This window comes from Passer domesticus, chromosome 8 (genome assembly GCF_036417665.1).
Source record: "Passer domesticus isolate bPasDom1 chromosome 8, bPasDom1.hap1, whole genome shotgun sequence".
In the NCBI taxonomy this organism is placed as follows: domain Eukaryota; kingdom Metazoa; phylum Chordata; class Aves; order Passeriformes; family Passeridae; genus Passer; species Passer domesticus.
The window spans coordinates 45,848,035-45,867,213 of record NC_087481.1 but is presented as its reverse complement, the minus strand read 5'-3'; the positions used below and the strand labels follow the sequence as shown (position 1 = coordinate 45,867,213).

At 50.3% G+C, this 19,179-nt stretch overlaps 1 protein-coding gene and 1 long non-coding RNA gene across 3 annotated transcripts in view; both read left to right on the top strand.

Annotated features, from left to right (window-relative positions):
* SLF2 (SMC5-SMC6 complex localization factor 2) overlaps positions 1–19,179 on the top strand; it is a 64,753-nt gene that overhangs the window by 15,305 nt on the left and 30,269 nt on the right. The window lies entirely within an intron of this gene.
* LOC135306735 (uncharacterized) lies at positions 12,503–19,166 on the top strand. Its single transcript, XR_010367516.1, has 3 exons — positions 12,503–12,687; positions 18,035–18,307; positions 18,912–19,166. It is a non-coding gene; the product is annotated as an uncharacterized LOC135306735 (long non-coding RNA).

Here is a 19,179-nt window from a genome sequence, read left to right as displayed (position 1 = left end):
CAATAGCTCTGAACTCCTCAGATTCTGATGTCTCTCCTCTTCCTGCCCTTGCTCTGCAGGCAGCCACCTGTGCAATCCAGTGGGCAGGAAGGCAGCCTGCCAGAGACATTACAGCCATGTGGAAGCACCTGCCAGCCTGAAATGGTTGGTAGGGCTGGGATGCTTTGGGGCTGCTTGTTATCCACTCATGCCCATTACCCTGCAGTCCCTGGCTATTTGAATGCATGGAAAGCCTTTGTCTTTAATTTTTTAAGATGTAAAACTCTCCTCTGAGGCATTTACCTCACATTATTGATGGATGTCTGCTGTTAAAAGTGCCATCCATGTGCCTTCATCCCTCTGCTGCTCTAAGCAACCACTGTTTTCAGAAACTGAAAGGTGCAGGCCAAAGAAAAGCCTTCCTCCTCATCTTCCTCCATGGACTGATTTGCAAAGAAAGGGGAAGGGTTTCAAGCAGACAGGCAGGTGAGCAGGATAGTGGTCAACACCTACAAGCCTTCCCTGATAGTCCTCCTTCCCTTGCACCATGGCCCAGGGAGGCAATGTGGTGCTGGGGCTGAGTTGGACAGCCCAGCAGCCATCTGGCATGAATTCCCCATGCCCCGTGTCCCACCTTCCCTAGCGTGGGGCAGGGACAGCTCCAGCACGATACTTCTGGCATCCTACCTGTGGTGCTGGAACTGGGGCACCCCATTGCCAAACTGCACCAGAAACAGTTTGATCCAAGTGCAATGGAAAGCCCATGGGGGATGAGCTGGGAAAGAAATTATTCAAATTCAAACTCAGAAAAGCTCCAATTCTGATTTCATTCCTGGCTGCTCCTGTAAACAGTGTGCCCACGGCAGGGCATCCACAGCACACCACATGCTCTGCTTTTGCTCCTTGGTTTTCCTGACCCAGCTTTGTCCTGTATTCATTCACCCAGGTAGGGCTAGGGCTGGATTTGGCCCTGTGTATTTGGGATTATCCTAAGACCCTAGAGGGTCTGTACTGAAATGGGATGCTAGGTAATACCTGGAAGGGCAGGGATGAATGTAGATGTGGGATCCACCTCAGTGATGGGTATTTTGCTGGTGTGAAGGTGCCCTGCCCTGCCCCTGTGCTTTCTGGAGGCTGTGTCAGTGTCAGGCTGCAGCACTGCACTGCGGGGTGACCACTGGCCCAGCTCAGCCTCGGGGGAATTGCATCAGGCCAGCTGCCACCTTTGCAGGTGGGGGTTTCATAACCCCACTGCAACCTGCCTCTCCTGACCCTGGAGCTGGAGCCCTTGGCCAAAGGTTGAGAGCTCCTCAAGGCTCCTTACCTCAGCCCAAAATGCTGGTGAGTCAAGAGACACTGCGGACAATCAGGTGCCCAGGAGGATACTGCTGCTGTGGGGCTTTCTCTGTGGAGCACAGCAGAAATGGCCACATGAGCTGATTTCCCCACGGCAAGCCCCGAGTGGGAGGACACAGAGAAGCAGAAGCTCCCTCGTGGCCAGCCGTGCTGCTGGAGAGCTGTGCTGCAGCAGCTCAGCCCCGAGCTGCCAGAGGCACTGCGCCCTTTCTGGCTTTCGCCCTCCACTCCCTCCCTCCCGGGGGTCCCTGGCACAGGACCCTCGCTCCTGGGGGACACAAAGCACAAGCCACTGCTCCACAGGGGACGTGACTCCCAGGCAGCGCTCAGAGGTTAATGATTTATTGCTTTATGTCTTAAAAAAAAATAAAAGCAGTAGCGCCCTCCTTTTGGCAATTCCAGCTAATGATCCCGGATTAGCTAGGACGTGCCTAGGCCCAAGCAGCGGAGTCCTGTGGGTGCTGCACAGCCACCGGCACGGCGCTGCCGTGGTGGCTGCACATTATTCCAGGGAGTTTCACTTTGTCCTCCCGGGAACGTGCCCCCCGCCGTTTAAAGCAGGAGAAGCACGAGTCCGGTTTTGCGGGTCACCAAAAAAGCCGCGGATGGAAGCGAAGATGCTCGTGCGCACACACGGTGTGCGACAGCTCCTGCCCCGCTTCCCGCAGCCGCCAGCGGGTGCGTTGCCATCAGCCCAGGGACGTCCCCACAGCTCGGCACGGGCAGAGCCGCCCTCGGCAGCGCCCGGGCTGCGGCTCCTTGGGGCGAACAGCGGCCAGCAATCCCCTCGTTCCAGCCACAGCGGTCCCCCCGCCCGGCGCAGACCCTCCCTTGACCCCGGCACTCACCGAGCTCCGGCTCCCGTCGAGGCGGGTCTGCGGCGGCGGGGCCGGAGGCACTGTTAAATATTGCAGCCGACTTACTCACTCGCTTCTCTTCCTGGACGGCAGCGCAGAGTTTCCACCCACTTCTTTCACCTTTGGTTTCCAGGCTTTCTGAGAAAAGGGGAAGCCGTGGGAGGGAGCAACCGGCATCCCCGTGCCAGGGCCACGGCCCCCAGCAGCCTCTCCTTCCCGGGAAGGGGCGGATGCCAGAGGGGGCCGCTTTCCCGGGAAATTGCGGCGTTGCTGGGAGTGCCGTGTGCCCGTGGCCCAGCACTCCGCGACCCTCTTGGGTGAGGCAGATTTTCCTCCCCAGCCGAGTGGAGGGGGCACCTGAGTGCTGTTTCCCCGGCACAAGCTAAAGGGTGGCTGCCTGACCAGCTCAGCCTCCTCCTTTGGGAGTGAAAATCCCCCCGGGACTCAGACATACCTTGGCCTCACCCCACCAAAGCCCATTCAGTTCCTCCTTTAATGCAGTGCTTCTGCAAGTGGGGACAGTGCCAGAGATGGGGTCACACACACACCACTGACACCTGTGATGAGCTGTGTCCATCCTCAGCCCACAGAGCCCTGCCAGTAGCAGGTGCTGCCAAGAGCCTGGGAATGTGCCAGCCAGCGTTCCGTTCTGCAGCCAGTGTTTCATCCAGCGGCATGCCCATTGGCATCACATGGAGCTGGCTGCCCTCCCTGGGGACATTGATAGATGATGTTCCCTGGGACATAAAGCCCTCACTAGCTACTGCCAGCTCTGGTGGGTTAGCACATGTGTCTGGTGGGACTCCTTTTTCTTAAAGTCCCATTCTCAGCATTCTGTAAGTGCCACCAAACACACAACCATTATTTTTGCTCAGAAGTGATGTCAGGTCCCCCTCTGCCAGCAGTCTGGAAATGAAAATCTGGGGCCCCAGCACTGTCTGTGGCACTGAGCTGACGGTGGGGTGAGCACCACGGCTCCTTCTGTGTCACAGTGAGCAGAAATAAACTGGCAAATCAATTGATGGGGGATGGCGAGATGCCTCACGTGCCTGGCTGCCTGCACTGCCCTGCCCAGGCTCGACAGCTGCCCCACAGGTTCAGATAAAATTTACAGAGTGGTTTTGTCTTTTGGGAGCTGCCATGGTGTTTCTGGAGTGGGATGAACCTGGAAGGCTCTGTCATGGAGATGACCCAGCTGGAGCCACAGTTTTATCAATGCAAGCCCCCAAAGCAGGCAACATCAGCAATTCAGAGCCTCACAGTGTATTTTCAGGTGGTTGGGTGTGATTTGGCTACATGCTTTGCATGACTGCCACTCTCTGCCCCTTAGCTCCATCAAGGGGCTGGACAGGAACTTTGGCATGTGGATCCGTGATCTGAAATATCTCTGATTTCTCAAGGCGGGGCTGCCCTCCTGCTCACTGGCTGCAGTCCCACCCAAGCATGACACAGCTTACAGCACCCAGCACTCCCTCCCTGCAGCTATCACTTCTGAGAGCCCTCAGTGCCACACTGGAGGTCTGGAGATCTCCCTGCTTCTTCCATGCTGCCTGCTCAGTTTTTCCAAGGCACCAGTGCAGCATCATGGCTGTGACACTGATGTCCCCATTGGGGATGGGCCATGGCCAAATCCCTCCCTAGCACTGGCTGCATTGCTTGTCCTTGCTGGGGTCAGACCTTGGACATCCCTCTGGCCACTGCTCCTGATACCTTCTGCAGGACGAAGCTTGCCCCCAGAAGGATTTATCCCCCTTCTCAGTACCATGGCTGGCTTGGCCACTTCTTTGCACCCTTCCCCGTGGCACATGGATCCCCCACATGCTCCACATGTGTCTGCCTGCTGGGAAGGGTCTGGTGAGCTCCTGAGTTGGAAAACCACTGGGGAACAGGGGAAGAAGCAAAGAAGCAGAGAAGAGAGAGACACGAGTAGGGCAAACAGGGAAGTCACTGCAGGGCTGCTGCCAAGGGGATGGGCATCAAGGCAGCTCAGACCCTGCAGGGGTGGGAGAAAGGGAGTGCACAGGTTTGCTGGTGAACAACTTTGCCAGCTCCCACGATGCAGGTTGTGGAAGGAGGAGGAGGAAGAGTGTGCTTGCAGTTGGAGTGACTGTCTGAATCCCAGTTTTTGTAGGTCTGGTTGGCAGAGGTGAGCAAGCAGAAGCAATCTCTGGGATCACACTGCAGCACACAGGACCCATCCCTTCCCCATCACACTGGCACAGCTGAGACCTGATGCTGTTCCTAGTCCCCATTTCTCCAGATTCCCCTGGTTCCTTCAGGCAAAGGCAGCAGGTGTGAGTGAGGAGCAGCCTGGCCCTGCCTCCTGTGGAAGGACAACGGCTTGGCATTTACTGGGGGGAAGTGGGAGCTTCCTGCAGCCTCACTGTGCTGGGAGCATGGCTAGACACAAGGGGTTTGCCCTTGTTGAGGGGCTCCTGTGGGAGAAGAGGCTGGGGAACTGTCTCTGTAAGGCTGGGACTTCACCCCGAGGGGAGAAAATCCACCTTCTAGCTCTGGGGAAGTGGCAAAGGAGGAGAGCAGCTGGCCTGTCCTGCCCATCCTAAGAAATTAGGTTGAAATCCCCCACCTTTGATCTTCTGTGACTGCAGAGAAAGCCATGCAGCAGAACCAGGGTGTGGTTTAGGGCTCAGAAATAAGCCAGCAATTAGAACACCTCAGTGTTACTGCTGAAAGCAGAAAGTAGCCCTAGGGAAGGGCTGATGTGTGCTTTCTGAGTGCCTGAGCCCCACAGCCCTATGGGGTTTAGGATGAAAGCTGATGCAGCTGCTCCTTGCCCTAGGCAAGTCACTGGAAAGAGGATCAGTGAAATGTCTGCAGCCTCCAGGCGTGTCCCAGTGGCAGCCACTGCCTCTGGAGCTGGAGTGGGACAGGGGCTGTCATGGCTATATGAGCTGGTCTCCTCCTGGGAGATTCAATCTCCTCCTGGGAGGCTGCTCTAGGCTGCAGCCCCAGGCTGTGCACAGCAAGAGCTGCGGCTCTGGAGGCAACAGCCACTGCTTGGCCCTTTAGCAGAGAAGCCCACAGTAGTGCCCAGATCCAGCACCTGCTGCCCCTCCACAGGCAGTTTCTCTCAGGTGTAGACTCACAGATGTCTAACACAGAGCTAATTCCACACTTCAGCCTTAGCTGAGGCTCAGTCCATCTCCAGACTTACAGACATCAGGCTTTGTGACATTTACTGGCTCTTGTGTCTTTCCTTTTCCCTCTCCCCTAAGCCAGCAAACTGCCTGCAAGCCCCTGTTCCTCCTCTGAGGAATGTCACACATGAGGGAAACTGCACCTTTCAGCCTTGCCCTTGGGAAGAAGGATGTGGTGTTAAGGGACAGCTCGGGCTCAGCTGGTGCTTTTTCTCCTGACAGCACGGAGACAGAGATGCCCTTGCTGAGAGAGCTGAGCAGCCTTGGTTTGTCCACAGAGCCTGAGCCTCAAAATCAGGTTTGAGAGGCCACACCAGTGGCCTCAGAGCTGGGGTGGCAGGACAGACAGCTTGGCTGGTGCTCAGCCTGTCCTCAACCCCTTTGTTTGTGTTGCCAGCCCTGACTGCACTGGACAGCCTGGAGGGGCTGAGGTGCCTCCATCACACCAAGTGCTCTGTGGGACAGGGCTGCTCCTGCAGGGCTTGCAGATGCACTCACAGCCTGGGGGATGCTGGTGTGGACTCCTGCCCTCCAGGAGCATTTGCACGGCGGCAGAGTTGCTCAGGCATGGTTATAACCATCAATGATGGCCTGCAAGAAACCTCCCCCTGCAAAGGCCTGGCCAGCAGTGGGTATTTTCCTGCCAAGGGGACCTGCTCTGCCTCTCTCCCCAGCAGGGCTTTTTGTATGCAGCCAGGGTTCTGCTCAGGCTGTGTTGCTCTGAGCTTGGGCTCCCACTCCACCTGCCTGTCTGTTTTTAGCTTATGCCATAGTTTTGCATCCTTTGAGACCTCCTGCTGTCTGGCCACCTGGATAGAAATCTGGTGAGATTTCATGAATGGAAATGAACAGGGGAAATGCACAGAGGTTTCAGCTGGTGTGACCACCAGAGATGGCATTTACCTCTCTGGAGCAACTCCTTCTTCACCCAAAGAGACCCTGAAAGCAGCACAACCCCATGCAGATCCCTACTAAGTGTGATTGCCAGCATACACCAGTCCCCTCAGTGCTGGCAGACCCAGTGCAAGCATGGCCAGGGGGAAAGGGAGTTTCTTGGGGCGTTTTTCCCTCAACGTTCCTGTTTCCCCTCCAGCCCTCATCCATGGATGCTGGCAGCCTTCCCCTTTTCCATGTAGCTTTGCAGAGGGAGCAAAACGAGTGGCTGGGGCTGAAGAAGACTGGGAGATGGAGGAAGGCTGAGGAGATGAGGGCATGGGGAGGCAGGGGTGCCCCTTGATGCATTGCTGGCACAGCAGCCCTGCCTTCCAGCAGCCCTGAAGCAATTTGGGAATCAAATTTGCTGGCAAGGAAGGGAGGAAAACCACAGCGCTGAGTCACTCCTTGGAAGGCATTTGCATCTGGATGAATTCCAGCTGAACCCCCTTCCCACCACCTCTGTGTGGGGTGTCAGGGGTGGCTTACAGGAATGGCCACATCCTTTTCCCCAGGACAGAGCCTCCCCGGCCGGTCACACTCAGCCAGAAGCCAGGCAGCATCCACTGCCGACTTTGGCAGGTTTCCATCAGAAGGCAGGAAGGCTTCCCCGGGGGGGGAAAGCTCTGTGGTGAGCAGAAGCGAGAGTGAAGGCAAGTGAGGCTGCAAGAAAGCTGAGCCTCTTCCCAGAAATGGCAAAGTGGGGTGTTGCCTTTCAGCATCTCCTGAAAGAGTGAGACTGGGGCTGGTCCTCCATCCCAGCTTTCCATTAGCAAATGGTCAGGATTTGAGATGAGAGTCTGCTCCTGGGATTTAGACTAGGAGAGGAGCAGCATGCAAGAAGGATGGAGGATTGGGAGCATCCCAAATGCTTACCCAGCACCTGCAGAAGCTTGAGTTTTTGGCAGGGGTGAAAGAGGGGCTGGGGGAAAGGCTGCAGGAGTTACCTACTGGTGGTGGGAACTGGCAGGGGCAGAGGATTCACCCAGAAGGTCACAGGGCAGAAAAAGCTTCACCAGGAATTAAAGTGCCACAAAACGGTGTCTAAGAACTTGGTGTTTATTTCCCTTCAGAATAATCTTGGGGGGAGCTTCTCCCTATGCTTTGCACCCAGGTTGATATTTTCTCAAGGTTTAAATTTCCCTGATGTGCAAAGTCACATTCCTGCTTGAAAAGACCTCTGCCAGAGTCAGGTGCTGTGCATGGCTAGAGCAGGATAGGTGCTGGGATGGGTCCCAGCTCAGGGAGGTACCTCAGGGTGAGATCTCAGCGTCTGTGTCCGGATCTGAGATGCGTTGCGCAGTGCTGGAGCCCTGTGCACCATCTCGGCGATGTCCAGCCTCCCTTTCCTCCCTCTAGTGGCTGAAATCCCGGCGTTTCCCGGGGCTCCCAGAGCCCCCGGCAGCACCCGGCGCTGGGGCACAGGGAGGGAGGGAGGGCACTGCCCCTGTGCTGCGACAGTGGCTAGGTGGCCCCAGCCCCTACCAGCCCTCCTGGCAGGGATGCTCCTGCCTGCCCCAGGTCTCATCTGAGAGGAGATGGAGTTTTGCAGGGTATTTTTGGGCTAGGGACGGCGTTACACGTAAGGGAAAGCTTTCAAGCATCATGCTGATCCCCACAATGCTCCATGCCCACAAATGCGCGATGAGGAATACCAAGGGAAATGTCAGTTCTTCCCTAAGTAATTCCTTTCAGCTAGCCTTGCAATTAGTCCCTTGGGAAAAAAAAAAAAAAAAAAAAAAGATTTCGAGCTTTGCCAGCACTTCTCTTTGCAGACGCCGTAACTAGGGCACAGTGGGAGGCGAGAGCAGTTAACTCTTAGCATCGAGCTTTGCTCAGCCAGCTCCGGGGTGCTCAGATGGGGCTGCCCGGGGCTGCGCTCCTGCTCGGGGCAGAGGAGCCTGCAGAGGCCAGGGGTGCCCGGCAGCGAGGGGTGCCCGGTGCCCGGCAGATCCCCTGCAGCCGGCGACCCGGCCCAGGGCCCTCTGGAGCTCCCTTCGCCCTCCAGGCCCCGTAAGTGCTTTGCAGGTGTGCGTGAAGCACGGGTTCGCTCCTGCACTTGCGGACACGGAGGATGTGGAGAAGGAGGCGCGGAGCTGCTGCTCCCGGAGCCCGGAATCGGCGCTGTGCTGCTCCCGGAAATCCAGCTGGGATCCACCCACTGCTTACAGAGGAGTGCGGTGAATCATCTGTGCGGGGAAGGAAAACACAACAAACTTGGGCCTTTTTAAGCTTTCCGGCAAATGAAGGCTGCTGGGAGAGCACCTGAGGGGGAGCAGAGCGGGTGTCCTGGGAAGAGCTGCTAGGGCTGCCTCTGGAGGGATCCATATCCTGGCACAGGCGCCTGTTTCTGCCCCAGCCCGTTAAATACGGGGGCTAAACCCACCCGAGCTGGCAGCAGCTGTGCTCTGCTCCCCACAGGCCAGCCCAAGGGGCTCCAAAGCGAGTTTTCCAGGGAGATGTCCTGGCTGGTGGGGAGGAGGTGGCACTTGACAACAAATGCTTTTCTCTAGATGTGAATGTAGGAAAGCATTGATCTGGAAATGGGTTTGCTATAGCAAGGATGGGCTTACTACATCTGCCTGGCATGGCTTGCAGAAGGACACAGGCCTGCTGGGGTACTCTGATATCTCTGCCAACCCCCTGGGCTGTCTCAGGTGTCCAGGTAGCTAAACCAAGCCCTCAGCACCACACACAAAAAATGTTACTTCTATGTGAAATCAGTGAGGTGAGGAAAGGTGTTTGTGTCTGCCAAGAGCTGTGTGACCATCAGCTGTGGCAGCCAGAGCAACCACTGTCCCACAAAGTGGCCCTTAAGCCAGGCTGCCCAGGGCTGTGGCCCCAGGTCTGCAGCAGAAAGGGAAGGTGGATTCATTAGCACCTGGAGAGCATTTGGGATGGGCTCTTGGCATCATTAGGACCCAACACTGGGAGGTGGTAAGAGCAGACTGAGGGGAACTGTCAGCAAATAAAGGTCATGGTAAGCAAACCCAGCAGCATGGTGTGGTTCTGGGGAATAGCTGGGTGTCTCCCAGAGCTGCACTCTGCTGTCTTCAGGCAGTTGCCAGGCACAGAAGTCAGAGGTAGGCAAGGATACAAAGGGAAAAAGCCCATAAAAGCCAGCAGGGACCCTAAGGAGGGGTGGAGACAGCTGCTGTGTGGGTGGAGAAGGGCTGACCTGGCACGGGGGCTGCAACCCTGATGCCACCTTGGCTGCCAGCCCAGCTTTGGGCCCCTTTGGGGTGAGTGAGGAGCTAGTGCCAGAGGAAACAGGGCAGCTGGATCGTGTGCAAGGTGTTCAAGTGCAGTAGCTGTGACAGTGTAGCAGAGACCCCAAGAAAGTGTGGGTTTGCATCCCAAGTCAGAGCTGTGCCCCAGTCCAAGGGGAATTGTTCTGCACTCATGGCTAAGTTAGGGGCATCAGAAAAAATATGGCTTGATGGGAATGTTACCCTTCAGTACAGATGCAGATGTGCCAGCCCTGCATGCTGAGGGAAGGTTTGTGGCAGGAAGGAGCTGGAAAATACAGGACAAGAGAGCTTCTGGGCTGACCCTGTAATTGAAGGCAGCTGAAAGCCAATTTTTTTTTTTTTTAATTTTAATTTAATGTGCCCTGGGCCTCAGGGTGCAACGCCTGTGACCTGCTGCCTGTGAGGAGCGGATTCAGGAGGGACAAGTCCTCACGGCAGAGATGGAAAGCTGTGCAGCTCTGCTGTGGCACTGTGGCAGTACCGTGGCTGGCAGTGGGCACTAGAGGGCTGCACACTCCCGTCCTTGCTGCCAGAGGTGTCTCTCACACTGCACAGCCTGGTCTGGAAATGCTGATTAACTTCTGACAGACTCAGTGACCCGCCAGAGATGAAAATAACTTTGAAGAATGGCAGTTTGCCACTACATGGCCAAGGTAGTGATTTTTCTTCATTTCAGTTGTGCTTTCCCCAAGCTCTGCTGCAGCCAGGGCAAACTTGCAAGGTGAAAAGAAGTAAGTAGTGCATGGGCTTGATGCTGGGGGGTGTGTGATGAGCTTGTCCAGTTCCCTGAGCCCCTAGAAGTTTCTCCAGCACAGCCCTTATTCCCAGGAAAGCTCTGTCCTTTGCAAAAGCAGTGGGGTGCTCAGGTTGTTTAGTATAGGTAAGGAGTGGCTGGGAATGGTGCAGGTATGGCTGATTCTGCCTCAGGTCTGGGTGATGCACTGGGTTCCCTCCTAACATGGATCTCTAGGGAACCTGGCAGCACTGGAAAGGTGTAAAATGGAGGTACTCTTACTGAGTCATCTAAAGTTATTTTGGACCAGTGTCTTTGTGACCACTTACATCCACTGCTTTATTTTTCTTACCTGTTTCTGGCTGTTTTGTTGGCCTGCAGGAAATCCCTGCTGCTTTGAGGCCAGCTGTGGCCCCCTGCACCCCTCACGGTGGTAGACAGTGATGGTTACCATCCTTTCCCCTGGGTACCCCCAGGGGTACCAGATACCAAACTCCAGAGTTATCAGGGGCATCAGCATCAGCCTGGAAAAGAGAGAGGCAGTGATGGTGAGAGGCTCTTGCCCTGGAGGCCCTGGTGCTCATTCCTTCACTGCCTGTGTCACCTGCCCTGTGTGACACCACAGAGCTCCCACTGCAGGACACACTGGTGGTAAAGGTCCTGGACAAAAATCCATCATGTCCATGTTGTGGGAGCCAGACAGGATGGATCCTGTGACTGACTGAACATCTCAAGAGTCAGCATGGGAAGAGAAAGTTTGTGTGCCAAATGTGGAAAGATAAAGGTGAAACATTGACAGTATTGCCTGACATGTCAACACATTGTGTCAATCATGGCACAAAGGGATTCAGAAAGGATTCCTGCTGAGGGATTGATTTGTGAGGTGTGCAGAAAAGGATTCAAAATTCAAATTGGCCTGGAACAACGGAACAACACAAAAAACTGGCCCACCCATTGTCAGGAATATTGAGCAGATCACTGCCTCCCACCCCAAATAAAGATCTGCACAAGGGGCATGTTGGCAATACTGGACCAAGGAGGAAAATTTGGATGAACAGTATGAGGGGAGAAAAAACTTAAACAAGTTGATTGCGGAGTATATTCCATGAAAAACATGAAACAGATAAGTGGCAAAAAAAAAAGTATTATATAAGAGCCCAGTGAAAAAGAAGAGGAGGGACCTGGAATGGGAAATGTTGCTGCTATTGAATTGCATGCAGAAGGGGAATTGAAATCCCACTGTGGAAGTGTATGGAGGAGTTGTTGCAGACTGGTTACCCCTGTAAAGCTGCCTGTGCCTCACAGGACCTTTGAGAGAGGGAGCACAAGCAGTTGCTACCAAATTGCACAGCACTGTAACATCTTGCTTCTATTTAATATTTTTATTGTAACCCCTTATACTTAAAACTTGAAATATATTATCAATTGTGGGTGAGCTGGAGATGTCCTGCCCAGTGTTGTGTTAAATGCCCCGGGTGCATTGGCCATCACAAGGCAGTTTCCATTAGGGGCAGGTGGTATGTAGGGATGCTAAGGGGCTCTTAAGCATGGTGTGATGCCTGTGACATGAATTTGAGGCATAAACCACTGGTTTTGACTAAAGTGAATATAGGGCCACCTGTACTTAATCTGGAAAAAGAACCTGTGTAATTTATGTGTCTTGTAAATAGCACGAGGATCAATATTCAGGTCCCTCATGAGAGGCAGGGGCTATCCTGAAGTATACAGCAGGACAGCATGAACTGAAGCACTCTGCAGGTGTCTGTACACTGACAGAGGTGAATAAAGTAAAACCCCTGTCCTCAAAGGTGAAAATTGTGTGGGAGGAAGGCATTTGTCAGAGATGGTCTCCATATGAGCTCCTCAGGCTGAGTCCTGCCTCATCCCACCTTGTAATGACCACCAATGTGGGAGGGAGGGAAAGGAAAATATGACTGGTTTTGTCCTCAGAAGTCTCATCTAAATGGAGTGTGAAGAAAGAACTGCAGGAATATGTGGGGATGAGGGAATGTCTGCAGGTATTGCTCAGGGCACTGATAAAGCATAAAGATAAGGAAGGAAAAAGCCAGAACTTGCTTGGGAGATGAGGTAAAAATCAACCTGCTCCAGTTGCTCCTGCTAGGAGAGTCCAGGGAGAATGTAGCAGGGTCAGGTGGGAGATATTTAAGACTGGTACTTTTTTACTGCTTAGTAGATGAATTGTGATGTGGTCTGTAGAAGTATTTGGCCTCTGTTTTCCTATGACATGGTGACCATAGTTATTCAGCAATACTGGTGTTGGTGGGCAGGAGGTGAGCAGAGATTCTGCTAACACAAATCCCTTCCCAGTGGCAAACTTTCTGGGAGATGGGCTAGCAGATATAAAGGAGTGATATGAGACAAAATTGTCCTTTAGTACAGAAGGCATTTGATTTTTCTAGGTAAAAACTCAGATTTGTTGCCTAAATTTGTATAGAATAATTGAACTGGATGAAGTTGTAACAATTTTTGTGATGAGAGTATTTTGCTAAGACATCTTGAGAAATCCTGTGGTCTCAAAGAGACTGATAACAGTCAAGCATAACGGAAGCTTAACCCGAGCTGGAAAGATTGCTACAGGGGCTGTGGAGGAATGTGGATGTTAAGCATGCTGGGATTCAGGAAACAAAACACGGGTTTGTCACAAGGCTGTCCAGACCTTTCCCAAGCTGCCTGTGTGTGCAGTGCTGCCTGTTTACCTTGTCCCAGGGGCTGAGAGATCAGAGAACAGCTGGAGGGGTGTGGGAGTTACTAGTCAGGATTTGCTCTGTAAAAGCACCTTACTGATTCTAGTGGAAAACAAGAGGCAATGACAGTATTTTTCTGCTAAATGAAACATTCTTGGTGTGGTGATCTAAGTGGGGCCCCAAAAAGTGACAGGTACTTGTGGGTTCATTGTCAAAGTATAGGAGAAACTACACAAAACTTGTATTGTCCCAAAAGGGATAATGGGATAGTAAAGAGAGATAATGTGCGTAGGACACCCAGGATCTGTTTTGTGAGTGGAGCAGAAGGGACAAAGACCTGAATTTGTTTTGTACCCTGGAATGAGAAAACCTGAAGGGCTGGGAATTACATGTGGCACAAGCTGGCTCTGAGCAAGCAGCAGTGTGGGTGCAGTGCTCAGCAGGGAACACCCCGTGTGGGACCAAACACCAGCTGCCGGTGGGAGCCCTGCGGGTGCAGGACGTGTGTGCATGTGGATGCAAAAGAAATCCTTTATTTCCTGTTCTGGAGTTCAGCTCTGCAGAACAGGCAGAGACCATTAGACCCCATTGAGTGACCTCCTATCTTTCACAGACCTTGCAATTTCTTCCTGTTTCTCTTGACATCAGGCCACTGATTTATGCTGAACTAAAGTACATATTTTTTCCAAAAAAGACAGCTCTGAAGACATTGGGAAATGAGAAAACCAACATTTCCCCTGATAATTTGTTCTACTAGTTAACCACTGCCACTCTTTTCCTGTTTCTTATTTTTCATTTCAGTCTGTCTGGTTTCTGATGCCAAACATTAGTTTGTGTTATAGATACCAGGAATAAATCAAAACGCCCTTTAGAACAGTACCTGCTTTCTTTGTGGAATGTGGGATGTGGTAATTAAATCTCCAATTTGTCTTGGCTTTGCAGAAGGCTGGGGTTTAGTGCTATTGCTGCTGGGGAAAAAGCAAATCCCATCCTTCTCTCTTGGCTGGCTTGTGCCTTCCGCCTCACACCCTGTAACGCAGCAGGGCAGGGAACTGGTTCTGTTGAAATATATAAACTTTTCATTGCCTTGGGGTTATTTGGAGTTTTCAGTCCCTCACCACAGGGCTGTAAAGATGTCTGGTGGTGTGCTGCTAAGCCCAGCATGGTGAAGAGGAGGCTGGAAGTGTTGCAGGTGGGATGTTTTTGCAGCAGAGCCCATTTTCAGGGACCAAACTGCCACCAAAGACTTTTGCTCGGGGATGTTTTTCCAGTCCCCAAGTTAAAAGCAAAAGGTCACTGTGTTTGACCAGTGCCAAGCACAGCCAGCCTTGTCTGCAGAGCTGCTTAAGAAACAAAACCAGAACAGTTACAAATGACAATGAAGCAATCAAGCTTTTTTGAGTGTATGAAAGTGAAAAAAGCATTCCTTGTCTGTCAAGAAGATGGCTTTGCTTCCTTCCCTTTGAAAAGCCACAGCTGCTCGCTCTGAGGGCAGAAATGTAGGAACAGCAGGCATGTACTGCAAATGTACACCCTGATCCTCTTGGTGGGTTTGGCTGGCAGGGAGAGGGAACATGGAGAGACCATTTGAGACAAATGTTTCTTGCAGGATCAACCCAGCTAAGGCAAAGTGAATTAACTTACAGAAACTCAGTTAATTGAAAGCCCATATGAGCTGGAGCTATTGGTGGGAAAATGCAGGAAGATTTTGTTTCTACACACGCATGCTCATTACAGTCAAAACAATCTGGATTAGCAAAAAGATCTATTTAATAAACCAGGAAAAACTGCTTTGATGGAAATGGGAAAGGTGTGCTTACAGTACCACAAAGGAGAGCTGAGGAAGTGACAGCCTTTAGCAGAGGGCAGAGAGCAATGAGCTCTGACTGACAAGGAACGTGGATGAAACTAATTGATTGGATTGATTATATTCTTCTTGTTAAAAGGTAAATTCTTTCCTAAGAAGGAAATAAGGGAAATTCCATTGGCACAGTTGAAGGAAGTGTAGGAATACCTGCCCAGTCATAACCTTTACATTTTTGTGTCCCATTTAATGAAGCTGTAAATGATTCATGCTTTGTGTGACTCAACTCTACCATCTCATAGTTTTAACAGAAGAAATGCTTTCTAGATGAGTTTGTACTGCATCATGTTTTGTGTATTTAAAAAAGTCCTCAATTTCCTCTAGACTATTACATGAAAACAGATTTTAAAGAGTTTTGGGGTTTTTTTATAAACAAGATAAATAAATGTTAATAATTACAAGTTAATTATAAACTGTGGCTGTTGCACAATATAAAATTAAAGGCATAGCTGAGCTCCAAACCATTTCTTTATCAGAGATGATATTCAGATAATCAGACTCAACTAACCTGTTGCAAATACTGACCTTGTACCTACAAATGAAGTTTCTAAGGATTAAAATGCCAATGGGTGTTTTGGAAGGTCACTCCTATTTCCCAACGCTTATTTTAAAACTGTGCCAGTTTGTCTTAGCTCGGGGTTTGACCTCTGGATCATCACAGAGTGTTTATGTAGATGCCAGAGTCAACAGTTCATCATTAAGTGAAAAGTATGACTCTGAGAAAAAGGCCTAAGGGTGTCCCAGGGTTGTTCTGCAGTGTCACTCTGGAAGGTTTGGTTGGAAGCAGGAAGCTGTAGTGGAGACAGCCTGTTTTAGCAATGCTCAGAATGATGAAAACATGAAGTAGAACATGGGGGAACCATCTCTCCTTTTTTAGCCAAGCTGCAGATACTGAATGTTTCTAGTGATCTAGTGATAATATTCAATAGTTGGAGAATAATTGCCATAAAGTGTTGCCTCAGTTTTCTCTCTGACAGGTGAAGTGACCTTGAGATTTAAGTGTGCTTATGTTCTTCTACTATTTGATTTACCAATTTAGCTTAGTTGTCACTGTGCCGTGCTAATCCAACATTTGCAAAAAGCAGGTTCATTTCTTCAAATGCAGTGCTGCATTTTGCTGCCTGATTACCCTGTGAGTTGGTCACTCCAGTGTATTTACATATAATCGCCATGAAGTGCGACTCCAACTGGCATGAGTACACCTGAAACCACTTTGAAGCTACAAGCTCAGAATTCCCTAACAGTGTGGCCCTGTGGAGCAGAACATGGCAAGGTATATTTGCTTATTTGTGTATGTGCCATGTACATTTAGGTGCCTGTCTGTCTTGACTTGTAGCCTGGAAAATTGACATGAAGGTCTTTTGCACCAGTTTGTGCACCTCAATTGCAGCAGTTCCTGGCCATCTCTACCTCCCCTGTGCTCACTTGTACTTAAGGTGAGTTACTGAGGGCATGTTGCCAGAAGAACAGGATTTATTGCCTAATTTTTTCCAGGAGCCTGTCCAGTGTTCAAGGGCATTCAAATGTTTCATCCAGAATCCACACAGTGGCCTGAAACTATGTGGAGTATGTTTGTTGAACTGTTGTGAATTTAGGAGGGATGGTGAGCACTGGAAAACAGTCAGGGTTAAAAGTTATCTTGAGGAATGGTCTCAGGAATGCATTGATGAATGGCACAAAGAATTGCAGTGAGTTATGCACTGCAAGACTGTCAGATGGAGAGTGGCTGTTCAGCAACAGCTCTGCCAGAGATGTTCTGCAGGCCACATAAAATCTGAACTGTATGTGAGGGAACCCCCTCTTCCTCCTGTGTGAACACAGGTTTGTCCTGTGGGTATGAGGATAGATATTTCTGCTGTAGTGGGACTCCTATGGTGAAAGGGTTTGCACTTTGTTCTTCGGGAGAGCTGTGAATTTCTGGAGGGAATTCAGAGAGCAATTAGTGGTGTACTGTAGCAATACTTGATCTTTTTAAAGTGGAAATGGTTCTGGCTAACACCCTGTGCTGTCCAGTTTTGTGCATTTCTAGCAGTGATTTGGCTTTAGACATCCAAGGAAGAGGCTAGGACTCATCCCTGCTGTCTGATATGGGCCAGGGTGGGGGAGCTGGCTGGAGTGCTGGACTGGGAGGGTGCTCTAAAGCATACAAGGCTCTGGGAAGATGAGATGTGTGCTACACTTGCTGACCTATGCCTGTAGAAAAATTAATGTAACAAGATTCAGTGTGATTCTTAATGAAAAGGGAAGTTTAGTTTAAGGAGACCTTATTTTCCTCACTCACTGTCACATGTTTTATGTTTTCACACCCTCATGCTCGTGGATTCCAAGTCACATGTCAAAACCCATGAGGGCTGCTTGCATAACACTAAGGATGTAATACTGGCTTTCAAATCATTGTTCCATATTTTGGGTTCCTTTTGATGATGCTAGACCTAGTTTTTGAGCTAGTTTTAACCAATTTTTAGCATGTAATTTACTGAAGAAGTCCAAGTTATTGCAGTGAATTTGTCTCCCTATGAATCTTGCTTCTTCCTCCATGGGTCTTGGACAAGGTGGCAACACCTTTTCCTGTTAACATCTAACTCTCTTCTGCTTTTACAAAGCCTGTTCCCCTCTCACCAAGCTGTGATGATGCCTTTTCCTCACTGAAGTAACAGCTGTGTGGCTCCCTGCTTCTAGGTGAATTGGCTGGTCCTGCAGACTTATCTGGTTACTAAATAAAAATCCCTTTAAAGAAGATTTGCTAGTGCATGCCACTTTTGATATATAGCCTTCCATTTGTTCACTCACCGACATGGAACTTAGATTAAAAGTAGTAGAAAGTCAGTGTAAGGGGGTTTACTGAGTTATTGCATGTCTAGCTTTTGAAATATAACAGTGTTTCCTCATTTTGGCCAGACGTCACATGCCCTGTCTGCTTACCTCTGATGGAAGCTGTGACTCTTATTCCCCTGTCCCAGCAGGCATTTCCCTGTTAATTGTTCTGAAAGCTGAGCAGTCCCTAGCTTCATCAGAACTCTGTGAAAGAATTATAATATTTAAGGCTGATTCGGGAATCCCCTCAATCTATGCAAAAGAAATATCTTTGAAAGAGCTTGGTCACAGCGTAACATGTAAGTGGAAGAAGATAAGAGAGGTGTGGCAGCTTGATTAGCTAACTGAACCTACCAACAAAATTTTTTGTTGCTTGTTATGCAGCGAGCAACATGTTCATGTTGTGGAGAAAAGGCCAGAGAAACAGTGATAATCTGAAGGAAAGCCCTTTTCATTGCCTGCTAGCAGTGGATTGTCCCTCATCTTTTCTTCGGGTGTTTGACCTTTGTGTCAAGAACCATTAATCTGTACAGAAACAAAAATCAGCAATTAAGAGGAAGTTTACCCAGAGACAGCCCCCATGGAAAGGGAGCATCAAGGACAGGAATTAGCTTTGGTGAATGTTAACATCATGGATGTCTGCTGAAGAAGCCACAGGTGAAGGCCATTTCCATTTTTAATTTGCTTAAGCTATAAACCAGATTTTTCCTTGTAGTCATGACAAAGGAATTTTGTGTGTGTTGCATGGCTATTGCCAATGAAACTTTAAATATTGAAAGACCTGGAACTCACAACTTTGAGCTACTTGAATAAATAAAAGGTAGGGAATAGGATAGATGGAATTTAATTGACCTAGACTGATTTGAAGTTTTCCATGAAAATGATTGTGGGAATGGGTATGTGTGTCAGGAGAATCATTAGTGTTAGTTAAAGTGAGTAAACTAGGTACTGATTAGTAAGTGTGTATTAATGTAGTAGAGTTATCATGTACAGACAGGTATTTTGTACACACTGTGTCCCCTTGACACATCAGTGCAGTGCTGCCAGCTTTTTGTCCTGTCAAAAAAAGGAACTGGTGTGCTACTTGAGTTCCACATTTCAATTCCTTGAGTGAAGCAGGCTCTGAAAAACACAAATGCTTCACAACCTTGAGAAACAAACCCTCTCCACTGAGGGTTAAACTGTTACTGCAATTGACAGTGGTACCGTAAATATTCTCTCCAGATGTTTACCTAAAGCCAAGTTTAATCTTCTGCTCCAGGAGCTGCATGTCAAGGTATCAGTGTCTGCTTGGTACAGGAGGTGTAAATTGGTTCCTGCAACGCCCAGCGGGGAGTATCTGATCGGATAACATCTGGGATTTAGTGAGAAAGGGAATCTTTTCTCCAGAAAGACGGAAGGAAAGGAAACCGGGAATGCCAAGAAATAAATGTCTGTATCTGAACTCTGCAGTAATTTGTGGCTGTGCCGAAACCACCCAGCAAATTGGTGATGAAGGGAACAAAGAGCAGCTGAGGCAACCCCGGGCT